This window comes from Primulina tabacum, unplaced genomic scaffold (genome assembly GCF_025594145.1).
Source record: "Primulina tabacum isolate GXHZ01 unplaced genomic scaffold, ASM2559414v2 Contig1146, whole genome shotgun sequence".
NCBI lineage: Eukaryota > Viridiplantae > Streptophyta > Magnoliopsida > Lamiales > Gesneriaceae > Primulina > Primulina tabacum.
The window spans coordinates 10,735-24,640 of record NW_027460125.1 but is presented as its reverse complement, the minus strand read 5'-3'; the positions used below and the strand labels follow the sequence as shown (position 1 = coordinate 24,640).

At 36.3% G+C, this 13,906-nt stretch overlaps 1 pseudogene; it reads left to right on the top strand.

Moving 5' to 3' along the window:
* Positions 1-1,682: 1,682 nt before the first annotated feature.
* Positions 1,683-4,268, top strand: LOC142535856 (cation/H(+) antiporter 15-like; annotated as a pseudogene).
* Positions 4,269-13,906: the final 9,638 nt, after the last annotated feature.

The following is a 13,906-nucleotide window of genomic DNA, read 5'->3' as shown; positions in this document are numbered from 1 at the left end:
AAACGATTTTATTCTTTTATAAATATTGACATTTTATATGACATCCATACAACAAATCAACAGAAATGATATATAACAATAAACATGTTAACGCTAGGGTAAAAACTCATCTAATTGCAAAATACTAAATGATCAAATGAAGCATATTTTTTTTATATTTGTTTAGCAGCATATATAAAAAATTGAGCAACTGACTTAAAATTAGTATTTGAAATCAGTTACAGACAAACGTTTCTCTCAATCACGTATCTCAATTGACACATAAAAATTCTGAAAATATCTCTATTCTAAATGGAGAAAGAAGTTTTATCGAACTTAATATTTATTACTAATTTAATTTATTCAGTCTCACCTGTCGTCTTGCAATTATTACTTATTCTTACTATAACAATTTTATAATGTATAACATTAGTAATAGATTAATTAATAGATAAGATATTATTAATAATATTTATTTAGCATCATATATCGAAAATTGACTAAATAGCTCAAATGTTGCATTGAAATCATTTACATACAAACATTTTCTCTCAATCACGTATCTAGGTTGATATATAAGTAGTCTAAAAATATATCTATTCTAAATAGGAAAAAGATGTTTTATATGATCTTAATATTTATTACTAATTTAATTTTATTCAGTCTCATTGTCTTGCCATTATTACTTATTCTTACTATTAACAATTTTTATAATGTATAACATTAGTAATAGATAATTAATAATTAATTAATAGATAAGATATTAGTAATATTTATTAGCATCATATATCGAAAATTGACTAAATAGTTCAAATGTTTGCATTGAAATCATTTAAATACAAATATTTTCTCTCAATCACGTATCTTTGTTGATATATAAGTAGTCTAAAAATATATCTATTCTAAATGGAAAAGATGTTTTATATGACCTTAATATTTATTACTAATTTAATTTTATTCAGTCTCACTCTCTCCATTCGTCTTGCCATTATTACTTATTCTTACTATTAACAATTTTTATAATGTATAACATTATAATAATGATTTTCTATGAATTGATGTCAATGTATAATTAAAGTAATTTAAATTTAAAAGTAAAAGTAAAAGTAAAATAAAATTAAGATAATAAATAGCTTGATTGAGTTAAGTGCTTTATTAATGATTTTATTAAACTAACGTAAAAAATTGTGGCTAAAATTTATTTTTCTTAAATTTATTTTAGAAATCATTAATAGCCGGAAGAAAACAAACAAACAAAATTTTATTTTATTGGCTTCAATTTATTTTAAATTTTTAATTAATATGAAAAAAACAAACAAAAAGATATTTTAAATTCGATTAATAATTATGATGAACAAACAACATGTATATAATTTATTATTAAATAAAAATAAAGACATACATGTAAAGATGGAAACAAACAAACATTATTAATGATTATTATTAAATATAAACAATTATAAATATGTAAATTCAAGTTCAAACTTATATTTAGCATATAATAATGTTAGCCTAGCCTCAACCACCGTTTGATAAAATCTAGACTAGAATCTGGTTTGAATGGAAACTCTGTCCATTTAATTAATGGAAGCACCTCGAATTCTTGAATTCCCCAAACCTCACGTTCAAAACAAACCTCTGCATGTATTCTTCTCTCCTTAACCCCTCCTGGCCTGTTTCTTGCAGGCGTTTGATGTCTGAAAATGGGGTCCATTGCGATGGAACCCGATGACATAGCTTCATATGCAGAGATATATCACCCACAGGGAAATCTCTCATCAATCTGCATTCGGACCGGGATGTTTCACTCGACGGGCATCTTCGCCAACACCAATCCTCTTGATTTCTCCGTTCCTCTCATTCTGGTACAGCTTTCCCTCTCCTCCACCTTTATTCTCTTCACCTCTCGCATCCTCAGCCCGCTCGGACAACCCAGCATGGTTATCCACATATTGGTAATTGATTTGTGTTGATTAAGTACTCTAGCTTGCCAGTGGGTTTATGGGATTGAAATGTTGTATGGATTGATGATGTTTTGTTCATGCAGGCTGGTTTGGGGTTGGGGTCCATCGTTTTTGGGCAGGTTTGCAGGTTTTGCAGAACTCGTGTATCCCTATCAGAGTCTAATCATTCTTTGATGCATTTGCAGTGTTTGGTTGCATGTTCTACTTCTTCCTCATTGGAGTGCAGCTGGATCCTTGGATATTGAGCAAGATTGAGAGGAAAGAGACTGGTCATCGGGGTTTCCACCGTCGTGCTGCCATTAATGTTAAAGCATCTCTGCCTCATCCATCATGGTGCGACTCAGCTATAGTTTGACGACCCCCTATCTTGGTCAGGTGGCTATTGGCGTCGTTCTGTGCTTAGTTTTCCAGTCGTAGCTCGCTACCTCACGGAATTAAAAATGGCAAATACCGAGTTCGGGAGAGTGGCCTTGTCATCATCCTTGGTCAGCAGTGCATTTGCCTCTTCGCATCGTACACCTCACTATCTTGATGAGGGGATGATGGTTCACATTCCAAGATCAAGATTGTAAGAACTATTGCAGTAGGGATTGGCTTTGTGTTGTTGGTGGCTTTCGTGGTCCGACCTATTATTCTATGGGCATTGGACCAGAAACCCGGAGGGAGAACCCTTGAAGCAAAGCGCTTCATTTAATGGTGTTTGTTGGTATTGTGATGGCTGGATTTTGCAGTAAAGCCGTTGGGCTCAACATTTTCTTTGGCCCCCTGGTTTATGGGATGGCGATACCGCAGGCCCTCCCTTGGGATCAGCCCTCACGCAGAAGCTAGAACTTCATCACTTCTTGGCTCTATATGCTCTATACTTCGTGAAGAACGGGCTGGTCATCGACATATTCAATGTTACAATCGGAGACTATCTGACAGTTCAGTCTGTCATACTTGTCGCCTATGTGGGTAAGTTTCTTGGAGCAATGTTCTTTTCCATTTGTGTAGGTAGTACCACTTAGGGGAATCCATTCAGATTGGCCTTGTGATGAATGTACAAGGTGTTCTGGAACTAGGTCTGTTCAAGATTTTGAAGAGCAACAAGTTTGTTAAATTTTTCTATACTCTGCATGCTTCAACAAAAACATATTATTTGAAAACTGATGATCTTGTATTAGTTAATTTGTTGGCACAGGCAATAGATGATAAATCATTCGTGGTTTTGTGCGCATCAATGTTAATTGTTACCGCTAGTTGCACCAATATACTTAGGTACTTATCGATCCTTTGAGGAGGCACATATTTTACAAGAGGAGAACAATGTCGGACTTAAAGCCAGATTCCGTACTCCGGGTACTAGCTTGCGTGCACAGCCAAGAGAACGTCCCTGCCATAATCGAACTTCTTGAAAGCCTCCATCCTACAAAGCGCACCCCCATTGATGTGTGTTTGTTACACCTTGTCGAGCTTGCTGGTCGTTCTTGTCCATTACTCATTCCCCACAAACTTGCAAAAGTAAACTCTGCCAAGGGTTACACACCGAGAAGTATCATCAATGCCTTCCAAATCTTGCAGCAAAGATACCATGAGCCATCACGGTGCACCCCTTTACTGCGATATCTCCTTATGCAAGCATGCACGATGAAGTGTGTGAAATGCAGTGGACAGGAGGGTTTCACTCGTGATCATTCCATTTCACAGGAGATTCAACACAACAGCTGAATCGTCATCGTCAGGCATAGGGCGATGAATGACAAAGTACTCCAAATGGCGCCTTGTACCACAGCCATCGTGGTCGACAGAGCACCAACCATTAAATCAGCACAGCACCATCATCTCACGGAGACCTATTAGAGTTGCTATTTTTTTCATCGGAGGCCCAGACGACCGAGAAGCGCTTGCTGTAGGATCAAGGATGGTGGCACAAGCCAACATCCACTTGACCATATATCGGCTGATCCTCAAGAGCGAGGCAATCAGCGCCGACATTCATTTGGATGCAAACATCGAAAGAAGTTGGACAACGAAGTTATGAATGACATATTAATGAAATCCGAAACACATAGTAATAAGAGGGTGAGTTACGCAGAAGAAGTGGTGAGAGATGGAACCGGGACAGTGGCGCTGATTCGATCCATAGAGAACGAGCACGAGGTTATTATGGTTGGAAGACGACACGGACACAAGATCCCACTGTTGGGAGGCCTTTCAGATTGGAGTGAGAATTCAGAACTGGGAACAATAGGAGACATGTTCGCGTTGGTAGATTCTAAAGCTGCTTCCACCATCCTTGTGATTAAAAACCACATCACCATTCATTATCTAACCGGTTTACAATGAAGAAATTCGAAGAACAGATACTATGTAACTTCACTCGATCATTCTTTGTAATACTGATACAGTTTTATACCATCACCATTATACAAATTGGAAGAACAGATACTGTGTGAGAAAAAAAAATTTAACCACAAGTTTGGACCACCATTGGAATTGCTTATCTAATTTAAAAAAAGATTTAAAAAAATAATAGGAAGCTTTTTCTAGGTAAAAATTTTGTTCAAGAATTTTGATCTCTAATTTTTTTGAAATATCACGAAATTAGACTTCATGCTTAATTTTTGTAGGGAAAATTGATTGTTTGGTCATATATGTTTGTATATTTGATATTTTGGCCTTTTAGATTGTCAGATTTCTATTTTGTATGTTATCTATGTTTTACGTCGTGTCCATCACCAATGTTAGGTAAAAGTGGGGCTCACGCTGAATAAAAATTCAAAAATTGGAATCTCACTTCGGAAAGTTTACATAACTAAATGAGGGAATTAGTTATAAATAGAGCTCAATTCTTTCAGTTATTGTATCTCAAAATCAAAAGCTTTTCAATTTTGATAAAAAGAGAGTGTATAGAAAAAAAAAATGTATTTTTTTCTTGAGTGTGGGAATTCTCTTGTGTGAGTTAGAGAAATTATTTTCTCGGTATACTCGGGGTTTGAGACTGAGAAATATTGAGTGTATTGATGTATACACTTGTTGTAATATTTCTTCCAGTTATAAAAGTTGCAGTGCTCTGTGGACGTAGCCTATAATTGGTGAACCACGTAAATCTTTGTGTTCTTGTTGATTATTTTATTCCGCATTTTTTGAGTACTATATTATCATCGTGGTCGGCATCGCTTCGGTATAATTTCCCAACAACTGGTATCAGAGCCTTGTTGTGAAAATTCTTAAGAATTCTGAGTATGCTATGTGGTTGCAGCTTTGTCTGATCTTCCACATCAGAAAATATTTTTTAGATTTTTTGCTAAGGCTAGAGAAGTGATGGCCGGAGATGATGGATTGGGACCGAGAATCAGCAAGTTCGACGGAACAGATTTTTCGTTCTGGCGGTTATAGATAAGAGATTATTTGTACAGTAAGAAGCTGCATCAACCTCTATCAGGAAAGAAACCGGAAAAGATGAAGGATGATGATTGGGAGCTCCTTGACCGACAGGTGTTAGGTGTGATACGATTAACTATAACAAGAATGTGGCACATAACGTGGCGGAGGCACAAATCACAGAAGAGATTATGTCTATTTTATCGGACATGTACGAGAAGCCATCAGCAAACAACAAAGTGCATCTCATGAAAAAGTTATCCAACTTGAAAATGGGAGAAAGTGCTTCGGTGGCTAAACACATCAATGAGTTCAACACGATTATTTCTCAGCTACATCGGTTGAAATTAAATTTGATGATGAGATTCGTGCACTTATTCTTTTGGCGTCTTTACCAAATGTTTGGGAACCAATGCCGGCAGCAGTTAGCAACTCTGTTGGAAAAAGAAAGCTACAATTCACTACAACAAAATTGGCTTTCCGCAGCGCGCATATGGGCTTTCCGCAGCGTGCAATGCACGCTGCAAAGTTGCAAACGATTAAAAGCTCAAGATTATCCGCGGCGTGCATCTGCACGTTGTTAATACTATTATCCACGGCATGCATATTTACGCTATTAATACATCTTTCCGTAGCGTGCAATGTACGCCGTTAATAGTAAAAAAAATAAAATATTAGCGACGGTTTTTGACAGAACCGTCGCAAATCTGCGACGGACAAAAACCTAGCGACGGTCTTTAAATTTAGCGACAGTTTTAAAATTTCGCGACAGTCCCAAAACCGTCGCAAAATTTTGCGTAAAAATAAAAAAAAATTACTTTTATAATTTAATAAATTTTTATAAAAACTAACAATACAACTATAATATTAATACTCATTCTCTTAATCAACAATTAAAACATTAACCATAAATTGAAACAAAAACACGTATTTAAATCGAAAATAAAATCGTATAAGTACAAAAAAAATTTTAGTGCTCTAAAATCGTATAAGTAGAGAAAAATTTTAAGTGCTGTGAAGATAAATGAAACGGAAATCGGATATAAATAGGGAAATTGCGATTTTTTGCGACGGTTTTTTTATTAAACCGTCGCCGATGTACGTATATTAGCAACGGTTAATGAAAACCGTCGGTAATACGGTTGTTTATTAAACTGTCGCCGATGTACGTATATTAGCGACAGTTAATGCAAATCGTCGCCGATTTTTAATCGGCAACGGTTTCATGGAAACCGTCGCTATATTAGCGACGGGTTTACGAAACCGTCGCTATTTTAAAAATTCGAACTCATTTTCCGCAGCGTGGTAGTAATATGAAGGCCGTGAATAATAGTTGACGGCGTGCTATTAATGTACGCCGTTAATGTCTGAACACAATTTTTTTTTAAAAAAAATGATTTATTTTTAACAGCACACATAAACATGCACGCCCTTAATAGGGTTCTCCGCAGCGTGCTTATAATGCACGCCGTCTATAGTAATATCCGCAGTGTGCTTATAATGCACGCCGTTAATAGTATCAAGTTACTATCCGCAGCGTGCTTTTAATGCACGTCGTCAATAGTAATATCTGCAGCGTGCTTTTAATGCACGCCGTTAATAGTATCAAGTGCAACACTATTAACGGCGCACATATGGGTTCACGCCGTGAAAAGTAGTATTCGCAGCGTGCTTTTAATGCACGCTGTTGATGACGTGCTGCGGAAAAATCATTTTTCTTGTAGTGATTCAATGATGTCAGAGATCAAATTCTTGCTGAAGAAGTTCGCAGGATGGATTCGGGTGAAGGAACATCATCGAGATCTGCTCTAAATCTCAAGAACAGAGGAAGGGGCAAAAGTGGCGAAAAGAGTTCTAACCGATGGCGCGGTAGGTCCAAGTCAAGAAATGGAAAGACAAAAAGCAACTTTGAAAGAATTGAAGTGTTGGAGCTGTGTTGAAACTGGTCACTTGAAAAAGAACTGCAGATCAACGAAGAATAATGCCAATGATGTCACTGATGAAGTACATGATGCTCTGCTATTATCCATGGAAAGCCCTGTTGATTCTTGGGTTATGGACTCGGGAGTTTCGTTTCATACCACTGGTGATCGCGATGTATTTGATAATTATATCGCTGGCGATTACGAAAAAGTTTTCCTGGCTGATGGAAAACCCTTGGAAATTGTTGGTATGAGTGATGTACGGATGAAGATGTCAAATAGATCTGTTTGAAAAATCAACAAAGTCAGGCATGTACCAAAATTGACACGCAATCTGATCTCGGTGGGACAGCTCGATGATGAAGGTCACAATGTGACCTTCGGTGATGGTTCCTGGAAGTGAACAAATGAGCAATGATTGTTGCTCGAGGAAAGAAAACTTGAACACTGTATATGACTTCCAGTTGCAGAGACACATTAGCAGCTGTGGATGCTGGAGCCAATTCAAGTCTGTGGCATTATAGACTTGGACATATGAGTGAGAAGGGAATGAAGATGTTGGTGTCAAAAAGAAAGCTACCAGAATTAAAGACTGTTGAACACAAACTATGTGAAAGTTGTATCTTTGGAAAGCAGAAGAAGGTGAGCTTTTCAAAAGGCGGTAGAGAATCGAAAACAGCAAAGTTGGAGATGGTTCATACTGATGTATGGGGACCATCTCCTGTGACATCCCTTGGAGGCTCGAGATACTATGTCACATTCATTGACGATTCGAGTAGAAAAGTTTGGGTTTATTTTCTGAAAAATAAATCTGATGTTTACGAGACCTTTAAAAGGTGGAAAGCCATGGTGGAAAATGAGACCAACTTGAAGGTGAAGTGCTTACGGTCTAACAATGGTGGAGAATATGAAGATGATGAGTTCAAGAAATATTGTGCACAGAACGGGATAAAGATGGAGAAAACCATTCCTGGTACACCTCAACAAAATGGTGTAGCTGAAAGGATGAACATGACCTTGAATGAACACACAAGGAGCATGAGATTGCATTCTGGATTGCCAAAATCATTCTGGGCTGATGTTGTTAACACTGCAGCATATCTAATCAACAGAGGACCTTTGATACCTCTTGACTGCAGAATACCCGAAGAGGTATGGAGCGACAAAAAAGTAAACCTTTTTTTCTTGAAAGTGTTTGGATGTCTATCATATGTTCATATTGATTCAACAAGCAGAACAAAACTTGATCCGAAATCAAAGAAGTGCTTCTTTATTGGTTATGGAGATAATGAGTTTGGTTATCGTTTCTGGGATGACCAAAATGAGAAGATCATTTGGAGCAGGGATGTAATCTTTAATGAGCAACTTCTGTATAAGGACAAGTCAGACATTGGAGCTGGAGATGAATGTCCTGAAGTCAAGAAGACTGATGAAGTGCCATTGACATATATTTCTGTGAATGAATCGAAAACCAGTAACCAGGAAAATGAAGAAGAAACTGTACAAGATGATGACCCACAAACTCCGGTGATTGAACTCAGTAGATCTTTGAGAACCATTAGACCACCTGAGAGGTAATCCCCTGCACTTCACTATATTTTGCTGACAGACAAAGGTGAACAGGAGACCTATGAAGAGGCAATGCAAAATGCTGATTCAACCAAGTAGGAGTTGGCCATGGAAGATGAGATGGATTCACTGTCATCCAATCAGACGTGGGAGTTGACAGAACTTCCACAAGGCAAAAAGGCGTTACATAACAAGTGGGTGTACCGGTTAAAAGAAGAGCATGATTGTAGCAAGCATGATAGGATCGGTTAGGGGGATCACCGTTGAGCTACAATAGCTCGGTTCTTGAAATATTGAACACCGATGAATTAAATCGAGTTTGGTGTTCAAACCAAGCGGAAAACACTCGAAATAATCCTTCGTAGAAACCGATTAAATATTTTGTAAGCCATTTAAAATATATGCAAGTTGAATGAGTAAAAATATTTTGGTTGAAGCATTTTATCAAACACTTGGTATGCAATATTTTGGTATTTGAAGAACACATAAAATGCTTCAACAATGCATCTTTAAAACTATGAAAATGATAAGTAAATGCAATAAACAAATAGACACGAATTTGTTTATGGATGTTCGGAGATTGAATAACTCCTACGTCACCCCTTCTTCCCCTTGGGAAGGATCCACTAGAAGACTTTGATTTATACAACTTTTGTACAAACCCATTCAGCTAGGAATTACCCACTGCCTAAACTGAACTCCTAGCACTCAAGATTGTAGGCAGCACCTCACAATCAGCATATTGTTTAATGTCTCATATGCAAAGACTACATACACAAGTTTATTGTCTTTGTGCAAAACTCGCTCAACTAAACTTTGAAGTTCAACTCTCTTGTATATGTGTGAGTGATTGTGTGTGAAGAATTTATCATTTACAGTGTACATCTCAAATGTATCCTCACACAAGGGCTTGTGCTCTCAACTAGCTGATTTCTTTATGCTAACTGCCCATGCTTTGAATTCTCTTCAAAATCACTTGTTTGATCTTCAATATGTTGTATTTATAGGCTTCAACAATGATATATACGTTAGACACAAGAATATGACCGTTTGGAAAGTTTCTGTACTGTTTTCTGGAACTGCAACGGTCAAATTCGTCTTGCTGGACATTTTCCCGACTGGTCAACTCAACTGGTCATTTAGTTCAACTGATATCAGCAGCTGGTTCAGTTCATTTCAGTTGGTCAGCTGCTGGTTCGGTTCAGTTCAGTTGGTCAACTGGTTCGGTTCAGTTCAACAGGTCTTCAGTTGGTCAGCAGCTGGTTCAGTTCAGTTGGTTGGTCAGCTGGTCAGCAGTTGGTTCAGTTTCAGCTGGTGTGCTGAAATCAGCCTAGCTGATTTCAGTTTGTGCAGAACCAGTAATTTCATCGTCATTTATCAGCATCTTAAGCTTTGATTCAGACTTTGACTTCTGATGATGATTTGTAGATCATCGTCTTATGTTTTCAACGCATACTGAATCGCTTCATTTCGATAACCAAGCTGAGAGATAGGACCAAAAATACCGCAGCTGCTCAAACCCAACTGATTGTTGTTCTCATGTGATCAGTTCGGTAATTGAGCGATCAGTTACACCTTGATAACATCCGATTTTGCCAAACTGACGTGAAGTACGATTTGTTCCAAATTGAGTTTTATAATCAGTCCAGTTGGCGGATTGTCATTTGGAACATCCAGTTGAGAGATATCATCAAAATACCGAAGCTCGCCAGAAACTCAGTTTGTGCATAATTCAGTTTCGATTTGCTTCTTGTGTTTGCAACTTCACACTTGAGTAAATATGTTAGAAATACAATAACAAGTTTTGTTAACATCAAAATCAAGATTGCGAACATGAAATGTTCCAACAAAGCAGTACAAGGCAAGGCTTGTTGTAAAAAGCTTCCAACAACGAGAAGGAATTGATTACACCGAGATTTTCTCTCCGGTGGTTAAATTAACAACTATTAGGACTGTACTTGGACTAGTGGCGAAGGAAGACTTACATGTGGAGCAGTTGGATGTAAATACTGCGTTTGTTCATGGTGATCTAGATGAAGAAATTTATATGAAGTAGCCACAGAGCTTTGAAGTACTGGGAAAAGAGAAAATGGTGTGCAAATTTAGAAGAGCTTGTATGGTCTCAAACAACCTCCAAGACAGTGGTACAAGAAGTTTGGTGGATTCATGAGTAATAATGGTTTCCTAAGGTGTCAAGCTGATCACTGCTGTTATGTAAAAAAGTTTGACGGTTCTTATATCATACTACTGCTATATGTAGCTGATATGCTGATAGCTGGAGCTTGTCTGGAAGAAATTGATAAACTCAAGAATGATTTATCAAATGAATTTGCCATGAAGGATTTGGGTGCTGCAAAGCAAATCTTTGGAATGAGAATCTTAAGAGATCGGGTGAATGGATTCTTGAAGTTATCTCAAGAAGAGTACGTGAAAAAGATGGTTAACAGATTTAATATGGATGAAGCTAAATCTGTGAGTACTCTTTTGGCTAGTCATTTCAAACTAACCAAAGCACAATCACAATCGACGGAGCAGGAGCATGCTTATATGAATAAGGTTCATTATGCTTCTGTTGTCGGAAGCCTCGTGTATGCAATGGTGTGTACTAGACCAGATATAGCACATGCAATGGGAGTTGTGAGCAGGTTTATGAGCAATCCAGGAAAACAGCACTGCGAATCAGTTAAATGGATTCTGAGGTATTTGAAAGGTACTGCTAGTTTGTCTTTATGCTTCAGAAGGTCAAATTTGGGCTTACAAGGTTTTGTCGATGCCGACATGGGTGGTGACCTAGATGGCAGAAAAAGTACTACTGGGTATGTGTTCACATTAGGTGGTACAGTAAGCTGGGCGTCTAAACTGCAAAAGATAGTTGCGCTTTCAACAACTGAGGCCGAGTACGTTGCTGTAACAGAAGCTATCAAGGAGATGATATGGTTGAAATCCTTTCTAGAAGAATTGGGACAGAAGCTTGAATATAGCACATTACACTGTGACAGTCAGAGTGCTATTCATTTAGCAAAAAATCATGTTTATCATGCTAGGACAAAACATATACAGGTTAGGTACCATTTCATCAGATCAGTGCTGGAAGATGGAGTTTGATGCTGGAGAAGATTCTTGAAAGTAAAAATCCAGCGGATATGCTCACGAAGACGGTAACCATTGAAAAACTGAAGTTGTGTTCAACTTCAGTTGGACTGCAAGTATAAATAGAGATATATGATCTGCTGCAATGATGGTGTGAAGACATGATTGAAATCAAGTCTTCAAGTGGGAGAAATGTTAGGTAAAAGTGGGGCCCACGCTGAATAAAAAATTCAGAAAATTGGAATTCTACATCGAAAAGTTTACAAAACTAAATGAGGAAATTAGTTATAAATAAAGCTCAATTCTTTCAGTTATTGTATCCCAAAATCAAAAGTTTTTCAGTTTTGATAAAAAAAGAGTGCATAGAAAAAAAAGAGTGTATTTTTTTCTTGAGTGCGGGAATTCTCTTGTGTGAATTAGGGAAATTATTTTCTCGGTATACTCGGGGTTTGGGAGTGAGAAATATTGAGTTTATTGGTGTATACACTTGTTGTAATATTTCTTCCAGTTATAAAAGTTGCAGTGCTCCGTGGACGTAGCCTATATTGGGTGAACCACGTAAATATTTGTGTTCTTGTTGGTTATTTTATTCCGTATTTTTTGAGTATTATATTATCATCGTGGTCGATATCGTTTCGGTATAATTCCCAACAACCAATGCAACATTGACGTGTATAGTGTCATATCAGCATTTACGACGAAAAATGATTAAAATTGTCAAAAATCGTAAAATACAGAATTAAAGATAATTTGAAAACATAAAGAGCTAAAATTGTGAGGTAAAAAAACAATTTCTTTAAATTTTCTATTATATTTCTGATAATTAAATATTATTTCTTAAAAGTGACTTGGGGCATCCCATGTCAGAAAGCTTTTTCTTTTTCTTTTTTAAAAAAGTCAATTCCTCCATGTGATTCTTTTTTTTCTTTTTTAATTGTTTGCTTCAATTTTTTCAACTGTAATATAGTTTTAAAGTAAACTAGTCGTTTTTGGGTCTATAAATACACATAAAATCTTTCATTTTTTTTATTCATCTTAAATTTTTAATACACACAAAATTTTATTGAGCCTTTCAGAACTATTTCAGGTAATAATTACAAACTAGAGATTGAATGTAGCCATGATTTATTCTTTTTTTTTAATTATATAAATTTTCAATAATAATTTTTAAAAATATTATAATTTTAAATCAATAAATATTATATTCTTTTTAATGAAAACAAGTCATGCATATAGAAAAAGTAGATCATATACATAAATTATGAATTTATAAATGACAAAAACTTGTAAGAGACGGTTTCACGGGTCATATTTTGTGAGACAGATCTCTTACGTGGGTCATCCATGAAAAAATATTATTTTTTATGCTAAGAGTATTACTTTTTATTGTGAATATCGGTAGTGTTGACCCGTCTCACAGATAAAAATTCGTGAGACTGTCTGACATGACACCTAATCTTTATAAATATATGAAATGTATAAATCAATAATGTAAGTTGATTGTCGGATCTATTAAATAATAATGGAGATATTTGAATTGGTTGTCATGTGGGGAGAAAGTTGTTAGTGTTTTTTTTTTTTATATTGAAGAATAATCGAGTTTTTTTGTTTTGATGTGACAAGAAATTAATAAAAAAGTTGCGTTTTGTTTTGTGTTTTACTTTTGTATTTGTTTATGCTGATGTTTTCAATATATTGCAATGGCATCCATCCACCACCCCATTTGCATTCGCCATTTTTAGAAGGCATTGACCATAAAAATTGAAGAACTCTTGCCACCAATATCGTGTCATATGATATCAGATCAAATCAATCCAAAACTTCCATGATTTTCTCCTCGCTATTTTTGAATTTTCTTGGTTCCAAAGAGCAGTCTTAAAAAAAAACTATTATTGCATTTGCAGAAAACCACCCTAGGAAGCAATAGGGAAGATTATAGATTCATCTAAAGGTGTTTTTTCTGAAGGATTAATTAATTATGTGTTTTATGAATGATGGGATTTCTTCCTTTTTAACAAC